The sequence below is a fragment of the Seriola dumerili genome, unplaced genomic scaffold (genome assembly GCF_002260705.1).
Source record: "Seriola dumerili isolate Sdu_G_001 unplaced genomic scaffold, Sdu_1.0 BDQW01000321.1, whole genome shotgun sequence".
In the NCBI taxonomy this organism is placed as follows: domain Eukaryota; kingdom Metazoa; phylum Chordata; class Actinopteri; order Carangiformes; family Carangidae; genus Seriola; species Seriola dumerili.
In genome coordinates this window covers 3,095,722-3,106,455 of record NW_019174576.1, presented here as the reverse complement: position 1 = coordinate 3,106,455, position 10,734 = coordinate 3,095,722, and positions in this window count along the sequence as shown.

Genomic DNA, 10,734 nt, shown 5'->3' with positions numbered 1-10,734 from the left:
TCTGAGTCAAGGGAAGCAAGGGTCTTTTAGTTCAAATAATGTAGCCGTGTCTGTGGGCACTTAGGAAAGAAAGATGACTGCAGATGTAATGGTTATCCTGCTGAAAGAAACATAGAAAGGAAGAAGGAAAAGAAAGAAAGAAAAGAAGTCTCCCTCTACAGACCAGGGCCGTAGAAAGCAACACGTCACAACTTTGTTTTTCTTATATTAAAGGTTGTTGTAATCTCCAGTTGGCATCAGTGTGCCAAGACACGTAGCAATGTGCCAGTGAAGCTAGCGAACATGGATCTAAACAATACAAACTTTAAAAGAAAAAGGCTTTGCAAAGACTTTATGTGAAAGAAATTATTGAAAATTTGAAAATGCCTTTCAGCTACTAAGTTCAGGAGGTGTCATTAACTCTCTTGCTTAAAGGCTTTTACTGTGAAGCAGCAGCAGGAAAGGAATAATAGGTTGTAGATACCAGACCAGACAAAATGTATAGTGTGAAACTGACAAGCATAAAATAAAAAAATCCTGAACACACCAAATTATGTTAAAAGAACAAAAGGTAGTTCAGACACCAGCTTAATGGAGCTTTTAACTTGCAGATAGTTACTTCTATAAATGATCATTCTTCAATTGAAATGCAGCTTCACAATTATTTACTGATATGCTGGAAGTCTCTCTTAAATTATTTAAATATTGAATATTTAAATAATGCATCCTCCTCTGAATATTTAAATAAATGATAATAAATTTATAAGGACTCTTCAAAGACCTTTATTAAAAGGTAAAACACTGAACTTCTGAACTCATCATGTTTTCATCTCTATCTGCTTTGCTTTGAAATGTAGCCTTAGACCTCAAGAGAACAGGTGCTACAGTACATTTGCAGCCCCAGTTTTATACACACATGAACATTTTAAAGCCACTCTCTTTATTAGAGATATATCAAACACACATAAAATACAAACAGAATCCTACAGTAGTCTGAATACACAGATTGTCACAGTCTGGACCATCACCCCAGTTTTTCCTCTTGTTTCTCTGGTGTTTGCCTTTCCCTGTCTGTCTTTGTGTGTGTGTGTGTGTGTGTGTGTGTGTCTGTGTGTGTGTGGGGCATGGTGTTCCCCTCTCTCTCTCTCTCTCACCACCAATTTGCCAGCACACCTGCTACTCATCAGCTCATCAAGCCAGCAATATATATATATATATATATATATGTACTGTACATATATATTCCCCGGTCCTGCATCCACTCTTCACCAGATTGTTGTATTCACCAGTCCGGATCACTGCCTGACAGCTTACCTGTTCCAAGTGCCACGCTCCCACGACCCAGCTTCTTCACACCATCCTCCAGCCTCCCAGACCTCCTCTGCTCCTCCACTCATTTCCCCAGCCAGCCAGGACGGCCTCACCCACCCACTCCACTCTGTTCCTCTGTTGCTGACAGAACGATCTGGTCGTCTAAACTCGGCAGAACGTAATTATGATGTGGGGAACCGGAACTATTGGTTGTGAAAGTTGCCCTAGAGGAACGAAGAAATTGGCTGGAGGGGCTGAACCTTTCAGAGTCTGGACTGATCGCACGAACTGGTCAATTTGATTTCAATTAAACCGACTGCCTGGGCTCTAAAAAAATGTGAAACCTGATGCTCTCGCGCAGGAAATCCCTTAAGACCTGGACACCATCCTTCCTGGATGGAGGCCCAGTGAACTCAATCACACCCACGTAATGGTCCGACTTTGTTCTCAAATGCTGTAGTGAATGCACATGTCCCAGTTCGCCTGCCATCAAGGAGTTGGTCACACCCTCTCCCTCCTTAAACGATGCTTCTGGTTGCCCACCATGGATGCTGACACTCGAGCATATGTGGCAGCATGTACTGCGTGTGGCTGTGCCGGACAACTTCGCCCCTTGCCGGTACCAGGATGCCCTTGAATACATTTTGGCTTAGAGTTTGTCCCAGGGCTGCCTGTGTCACAAGGTAACACAATCATTATTACTGTGGTTCAGCAGTTCACTTCATGGCTCTTTAAAAACATTTTGAGAAACCGCAGATCTCTTTGTAAAATATATCTTCTGTCTTGTTGGGATTCCCCAAGACATTGTTTCCAACAGAGGAACCCAGTTCACCTCCCTTGTTTGGAAATCCTTCTGTCAGGCTCTCCTTCCTCAAACAAATGGGCAAACAGATCTCATAGCTGTCCTTCATTGCATTACCGACTCCAGTCCATGCTCCTGGAGCGCCCACCTACCCTGGATTGAATATGCCTACGACTCTTTACCAGCTCTGCTACTGGTATGTCATCCTTTGAATGTTCTTTATGTTATCAACCCCCTTTGTTTTCTTACCCAGGAGCAGGAGATTGCTATTCCATCCCATCTTTGTAGGGAGGGATACACGCTCTGCCCTTCTTACCTCTTTTGACGGGAACAAGCACATCACTGACTGAGAGTTTGGCTTTCTGCTAGAGACATTCCGTTAAAGTCAGACTCTAAAAATCTTTCTCCTCACTATGTTGGTTCATTCCTTGTAATGTGTATATTGTTGCACTCGTTTTAGTCCCGACCGCAAATCAAGTTTCCCACTTTGGAAAATAAAATGTCTGAATCTGAATCCTTGCAGACATTGTTATCAACCCCTCTGTGGTTGAACTGAAGTTAACTGAGTCCATGACAATTCACTCTACTTTCAACATGTCACAGGAACCTGTCTCCACCAGTCCTTTGTGCCCGCCTGCTGATCCCCCTTCCTCCCGCCTGGGTTGTGGATAATAGCTTAGCTTTCACAGTCTGGTGGCTGTTGGATGTTCGTCGTCGAGGCAGAGGGTACCAGTGCCTCATTGGCTTGGAGGGATACCGCCCGGAGTGTACATAGATTCCGCGTCACCTCATCTTGGACCCCTCCCTGGTCCAGGATTTCCATCGTGTCCATCTGAACAGACTAGGAGGTTCAGACTCTCCTTTGGTCTGCCCAAACCAAACCAGCTGTTCGCTTCCCTCTCTGCCAACACTCAGCTCAGCCTTCAGCCTACTATCTGCACCCCCCCCCCCCCCCTTCACAAAGACCCCCACTCACTTTACAACTAGCAAGAAACTTACATTAAATGTGCTAGTGTCCTGCCCTTGGGTTCCTCTGTCCCTTGTGACACAGATAGCACCCCAGTTCAACCAGAACAAAAGCTTCTTTTGTACAAATTTGTTCCTCCCTCTCTCTCCCACACATCCTGCACTCCCAAATTAAACTGTTTCTGTCTTCTCCTCCACTCTCTACCATACTGAATAGATTTCCCTTTTTGTTTATCTGAAGGGGGTGCTGAGTAGTAGGTTGATCTTCTCCTGCCTGGCAGTACTTGTAAACCAAGTGTAATTTCACACTTATGAGATGCCAAGGTACGGACGTACCAAAATCAAGTGTCTTCATTTAGAACTGGTCCTCCACAAACGATAATGAAAGTGTCAGTGTGCATTGTGTGATTTGTAAACTGTGACAGCTATCCTACAGTGCTGACAGCTGTGGTGAACCGGTGGCATTTAAAAGCAATGAGTGTGTTCCTCCTAACTGAGGGTTATTTTAAAACAGTCCAATCTCTTCGCTGAGATAGAGATCCTAATTTGGCAACAGCTTACATAAGCAGCATGTATTTTATCTGACTTCTAGAGAGAAGTGATTATAGAAGAAAGACTAAGTTCTAACTTTTATCGCAATAGAAGAAAAAAAGAGGACTTTAATTACACAGTATGTATAATTAACAGAGGATGTATCATATTTTACATTTTATTTTTTCCATCCTGCTTTTGACCTTCACGTGCCTTTTTTTATTTTCCTACCACACCTTGAATTTTTTGGAAAACTGCTCTGAATGTGCAAAGCTGAACAGCAAAGAGAAACAGTTTCAATGTTTCTGTGGCTTTTTCTCAAAAGAAGGTTTTTTCATCACATCTGCTGTGTTGGGAACTCAAAGTAAAGACAGAAGTGATTGTTCCTGCAAAGTCTGTTCATCGACAGAGAATATAATTAAACACTATCAGGCTTTGATCGTCGCAGCTAAAATGGATGGTGACTTTTTTTTTTTGCTTTACCTACCTAATGACCCTGGTAATTTCATCTGCTGTGCCAGCTGAGTGACTGACAGCAGCTGGCTTTACAGTTGCTTAGCAACAGTGTTCTGCCCTCTGATTTAAGTCAGTAAAATAAAGTTAATGCAGCATAAAGCTGGAAATCAAAAAAGGAGAGAGCTTGTCTAGATTTAGAAAAAAGAAAACTACAGTAAAAGCAGATATGGAAACTTTGGAGGTTGAAAGGGAAGCAGTAGCTGCTTAGGTAAAGGCTGAGGTATTAGAGGGAGCTACAGCTATGTATGTGTGTGCAATACCAAATCCAGCTCAGTACTCAAGCTTGTGCTTTGTCATCGCATGATGAAATCTTTTTGTGTGAAACTTCCCATGCTGCAGACGTGCGACTCTGCGTGGCCACAGAGGAAAGGCAAATGCACAATGTCTTCATATTTCGTATGAATGCTAGTCTGCATGCTTTTGCCAAATAAACATACTCATCTGACACATGAGGTACTCTGTACTCTGACGGCAGAAGTATCGGCAATAATCAATGCAAGGCCACAGGTCTCTATTGGATCGCTCCTCGCCAATCCTGCTTTCCCCTGCCAAGTTCTTCACCCCAAAGCCAAGCCTATCTGCTCCACCAAGAAACTTCACTGAAATGCCAGCGGAGACAAGTACAAGCACTTGCCAATGAATTCTGGAGCCATTGGAGAAATTAAAACAATAACACTCCTCAGTCAAGATGCAAGTGGCACTGGAAACATCACAACCTGCAACCCGGAGACACTGTGCCGTTGAAATGAAGTCACCAGAACAAATGGCCACTTGCTCTGATCACATCAACCTTTCCAAGTAATGACGGGAAGGTTCTCAAGGTTGAATTGAAATGTGCTGTGTATTGTGGGATAGGGAACCCCAGTAGAACACCTAGCAGCTATACCAGTACTTCTGTATGTGCAGACATCTCAAAAAGCAAATTGTACACTTTACATTTTACTAAAAAGAAGACACTGCAATTGAGGAAGCTGTCATGAACCCTCCTCGACTTATGTGTGTGGTGTTAACTTTCGTCGTGATGTGGTTCATATGAGACTGAGGAGATAAACTGTTTAGTTTTGGCTGAGGTGATTTTGTTCTGAAGTAACAAAGACCACAAATGAAAGACCACCAAGGTGCACAGCTTAGCACTCGTGCACTATTTATATACAATTCAGGTTACCAGATTTTATATGGTTTTTACGGGCTTTTATTCTCACCATGAAAAGGTTTCTTGCTATCTGATGAGTTTCTATTTTCAACATTCTTCTCTTGTATTTCATGAGCTGTTGAGTGACTCAAATGCCTCCATTGATCATCCAGAACTGTAGCCAGCAATTTCAACCTTGATATCTTTGGATAGTTCAAAGCAACAGAAAGAAGCATCAATGTAGTAATTTTATCAAGTTATTACATTATTATTATTACATTTAGCTATAGTTTGATAGTCTGTTGTAGAATTATTTGATTATTTGTCTCTTAAGGTTTCTGTGCATCTGCCAACTTACAGATGGAAACAGCTGAATGTTGTTTTGGTACATTGAATTTTGCACAATGTGTTTTCTTTTTCCACTTTTCCTTGCCTTTTGGCTTGCTTTGCACTTTGAACTGTGAATACTCTCACACTGTTACATAATTTGGAAGCCATTCATTTTGCTATATATATTGTCACTGGTATAAGTAGGAATAATGATGATGGTCCTACCTTAGCAATGGTTTCATGGAACTTGAAAAGTGGGTCCAGGGTTTTTGGTGATTCCACAGAAAACTGGGCCTCGGACAGGAAACTGGTCGTCTGAGGTAAAAGAGTAAAGAAAAAGCAAATGTCACATATCAAACCACAACAGCATCATTTAAATCTCCATCCCCTGTGATTGCTTTTCAAGTCAAATCATTATCTCATTCAGAAATCTTTTCATTATTGTGGGAGCACGGTGATTACAAAGTTCAAGCAGAAATCTTCACTTTTCTTATCTTTCCTATTCTAGTTTGTTCTATTCTCTTCTAAGAGTGGAAAATAGTGGAGTGACCTGGCAAGCTTTTGACAGGAAACAACACTAAAGGCTCTCAAGGCCACAGAGCTGCCAGGACGTTTTGTTCTGCTGTCAGATATGCACATACACATGTGCACACACGCACACACTGTCCCAGATGCTGACACAAAGTCATGTAACCATGACTGCACACACCCGAAAACTACCTCGCTGTCACCTCAGCATACTCTTAATATCCCAGAACAAAGCAAGGCATTGTGACTTCAAAGCAGTAGTGCTGCTTTAGTAGAAGAATTTTTTTCTCGGGAGTCAAATTAAGTAGCAGACAGCTAAGAATATCAAACATAGCCTGGAACAACAAATATCTGACGACTTCTGTAGTATTTAACTAGTTTCAGACACACTGTCTCTGCCATAGTAACATTCTTCTTTACTTTGGAACAAGGTTGGTCAAAGTTTATAATAATGGTGATGATAATTATTTATTTCTTGTACATAGGCTTATAATGTCTGCTGTGTTTGTTTTATGTTCCAACATATGTATTGAAAACCTATTCTTGTAAAGGGCAATCAAGGTTTCCATTTATTAAGTTATCACCTTATATAAAATTCTACTTCCTGTGATGGAAGAGTAAGACTGACAGACACCTGGGTTTTGACTTGTCTATTCTGCTTTCAGATGTATGTGCACTCAGACCTGTCCACTAGACATTTACATGTTCTGGTAAAACTGCATTAATACTAGACTTGGACATTTGCTCAAGAAACCTGGAAGTTGTAAATTGCTTTCAAAAGTTGCATATACAGTCAAGCTGCCATTTTGTGTGGCTGTATTTTAGCGTGAGCAGCTCGCCTCGGCATCTCTCATTGTGCTGTCTGTTTGATAATTATGGCCTAACCACAATCTTTTCTCATCCTTGAAATTGTCATAGTTGTCATGTGCAAGTATTGTATAAAGTGCAAAATTTTAAAGTTGCTGTCAATGAACATTTTACACATGCAATATTGACATTTTTACCAAAATTTTTTGCCAACTGCTGCTCCTAGGTTCAAAAGTCACTTTCAGTTCTTAAAATGATCAAATGTTAATCTCACAGCCACAATTGCATAAAAGTTGTGCAAACTTCATCTGCTGAGGAAGATGGTTCGATGTGACCATATACACATATACTAATGTAATGTCACTGTTGTCCAGTGATAGGGCTGTTTTTAGACCAGCTAGCTGTGCTGTAATCCATGTTACATGAAAATCTACTGCCATCACTATCATTGATATTTGTGTCAACATTTTCCAGTTTGTGCTTGCTGACAACATCAACATACCCTGACCCACAGATGTTGCTATAAATGCATAAATTACTTCAGCACATGCACCGTGTTGAAATGTCATTATCACCGCATTTTAAAATGTACAGTGTGCTAGCTCACAAAATTAGAGTTGAAGCTGCCCAGAGCCGAGTGTGAACCAAGTAGAACCAAAATGAGCATTATCTTGCACAGGAAGGGACCCAAAATTCATAAAATCAAGGCACAAGTACCATGTGCAGTTATCTGGTCACTGAAAGGAAAACACTTCAACTTTGAAGGAAATAGTTACTTGCCTCAGCTCAGAAAAGAAGCTCAAATGTGGGATGCACCTAACCACACACAACTCAACCAGACAATATGGCACGTATGGGGAATAAAAGTTTTAACTTAATAATTCACATACTTATGCATTCCAAGAAGCCACAAGGAGAACGTTTTATGAAGCCTTTTTTGTGTGCTGCCTCTGAATAAATGTGTGAATTATTGAGCTCAACATCTGCCTCAGAATATGTTGTGGATGTCAAGCTGAATATGTGCAGCATTTCCAAAAAAGTCTCACCTCCTACATTCAGAGGAGAAGAATTGAAATCGAACACATGGTTATGTCTCTGGTGCGCTCTCACAAAAAGCCATGGCTTCAAGTGCTGTTGGAACTCAGGAGATTTCTGCAGCTGTCACTTCCTGTGGTCAAGCAGTGTTTGTCTGCAGCGGTTTAAAATCAGGATCACTGAAGATGCAGATACCCACATGCACACAGTATATGCGTTAAAAAGATGAGGTGGGTGCACACACGCACCCACACTCGCACTAATAACTCATTGCTCAGTTTTAAGCATTTTTGTAATTATTACTCTTTGAGAGCAGCATTTAGTTACTTCACTGTTACTCTGCTGATGTATTATTACCCAGAGGTCCATAGTTAAAGATCTTGACATGACCATCAATCTAACTTTTACTATAGCAAAAATGGCTAACGCTAAAGGGCTAGTTAATGCATTTGCACATTCAGAATATTAATTTCTCGAGACTTCTTGTAATCACTGAAACTGAATGTAATATGTCTTATTTAAAGTTCCCCACCAGATATGTTTTAAACTATGTGAAAAATACTTTACATCTGCACTTACTTCTTCACTCAGAAATTCTCGATCATTTTGATCATTCTGATTCAGATTTTTTTGATCTTGATCTTTTTGTGTCTCTGTATATCTGTACGTATATGTGCTTATATGTAATTTTGCTGATTCCAATATAGTACAGTAGAGTGCCATTAGCTATGGACACATGGTGCTAAGCAGCGGGCCAAATCTAGCACTCTGTTCTGTACTTCACAGGGTCAGGATGAAAGACTGAAACAAAGAGAACTATACCAAGGATCAAAGATACCTGAGTTCCATTCACTTTGTACTTAGATCCCTTTGTACCGCTTATCTACCTCTCAGTTCTTCACAGTGCAGACCCTCTCTGCCCCTTGATCTCAGCACTTAGACTTGCTCTTGCCTTTCTCTTCTTTCTCTTGCTGGGTATTTCAATTTTCCTAATTTGACTAAAATACTATCCTGCATTTTTTTATCAAACTGATTATCTGATGAATGATCAATGTAGACTGAAAATAGTCATTTAAAAAAAAAAAAATTAACATCACAAAACATTACACCATGACAATAAGTGCATGCTGTGCAAGGGTCACTGGTTTGCAATTAAAGATGACCAGAGGAAGTGTATACTAATGAGGGGGTAAGGAATGAAGAAGAGTGCACATGTTCAATCCTGAGAACTTCATAGTCAAAAATATTTTACAATTAGGTGTCATGGTGGCTCAGTGGTTAGCACTGTTGCCATCCCGGAAAGGGGGAGTCTCTTGCTACCTTGTCTTTACTGTGTGGAGTTTGGATGTTCTTCCTGTGTTTGCATCGGTTTCCTCTGCGTTCTCCCCCGCAGTCAAAGGACATGCAGATGAAGTACACTGGATACTCTAGGTGTCTCTCACCCAGTGTGGGCAGAGATAGGATGCTGGGTAAATGAGTGTCCTGAGAAAGATTACTTGTCAGCCATAGGTGACTACTTTGTTTTTGCTCCATCTTTGTTCATAACTGCTCCTGCAATTATTTACTCTTTTTTATTTGTCTCTCTCTCTCTCTCCATATAAATGACACACTCTGATTTGATCAGGATGGTGCACTTGTTTTTGTAGTAAGACTATTGAATTTATACTTGCTTTAAAGGTTGACACCAACACTTCCACACATAATTTATTGGGAAGTATAAGTGAGCAGTGGATATATTTTCTGAAATATTATAAATATGTTGTTTCCATGTTAGTTTATGATCAATCACACCCCCAATGAATTTTTTAGTTCAATATCACTAGTAAACCATGAATTTAGTTTTCTTAACGTTAAGTGACAATTAATTAATATCAAACCAAGTTTTAAGAATTTCCAGCTCCCTTTCAACAGCATACAAAAGTTGCTTTAAATTTCTCTCAGAGCAAAATAACTTTTGTATCATCTGCAAAAAGGACAAATTTGAACAAATCAGTAGCATTACCACTATCACTAATGCATGAAAAGTTTTGGACCAATCACAGATCCTCGGGGTACTCCACAGGTGACCTGTGTGTAGGTCATGTCTTGGCACTATGTCTTTAAAAGGCTACATCTCCCACACAGTTCTTTATATCAGTGGAAACTTACTCAAATTAAAGCTTGAACTTTGATGTAGTATCTATGATTTTATTTCAAGTTGAAGTTGCTGAAGCAAGAGCCTGAAGAACAAAAAATGTGTAACTGTTATAAATACGTATGTTACCTTTTGTTTTTCTGACATCACTCGGTTTTTCCTTAGTCACTTCGAACATCAGAGGATATACAGTGCTGTATGTTGTAGAGAATACAAAGGTCTGTGATTTTGGGCTGTATAAATAAAACATATTTGACTTTGGCCTGTGTTTTGATGAAAGTGGTTCTGTGTAGAAGAGATATGGATATGCTAAGAATCCAGTCCTGCTGCTGTTTGTTAATACCTTTTTGGCAGCTTGATTTGCTGACAGCATAGCCTTCATATTATATATAAACATATAATATATATAATATATACAAATATAATCACCACTAGTAACAATATCATTTCTGTTGCAATTCAACATGCTGATGCTGCTGGAGAAGACACCAGCTATTCAAATAAACTGTAACAACTGCTGGCACAAAATGACTTCAGAAACACTCTGCCCTCTCTCTTCCTCCCTCTCACACACGAAGACACACACGCGCGTGCCTGCGCACGAACGCACGCACGCATACACAAAACGTTTAGTCAATCTTAGCCTTTCTGATACACATCAGT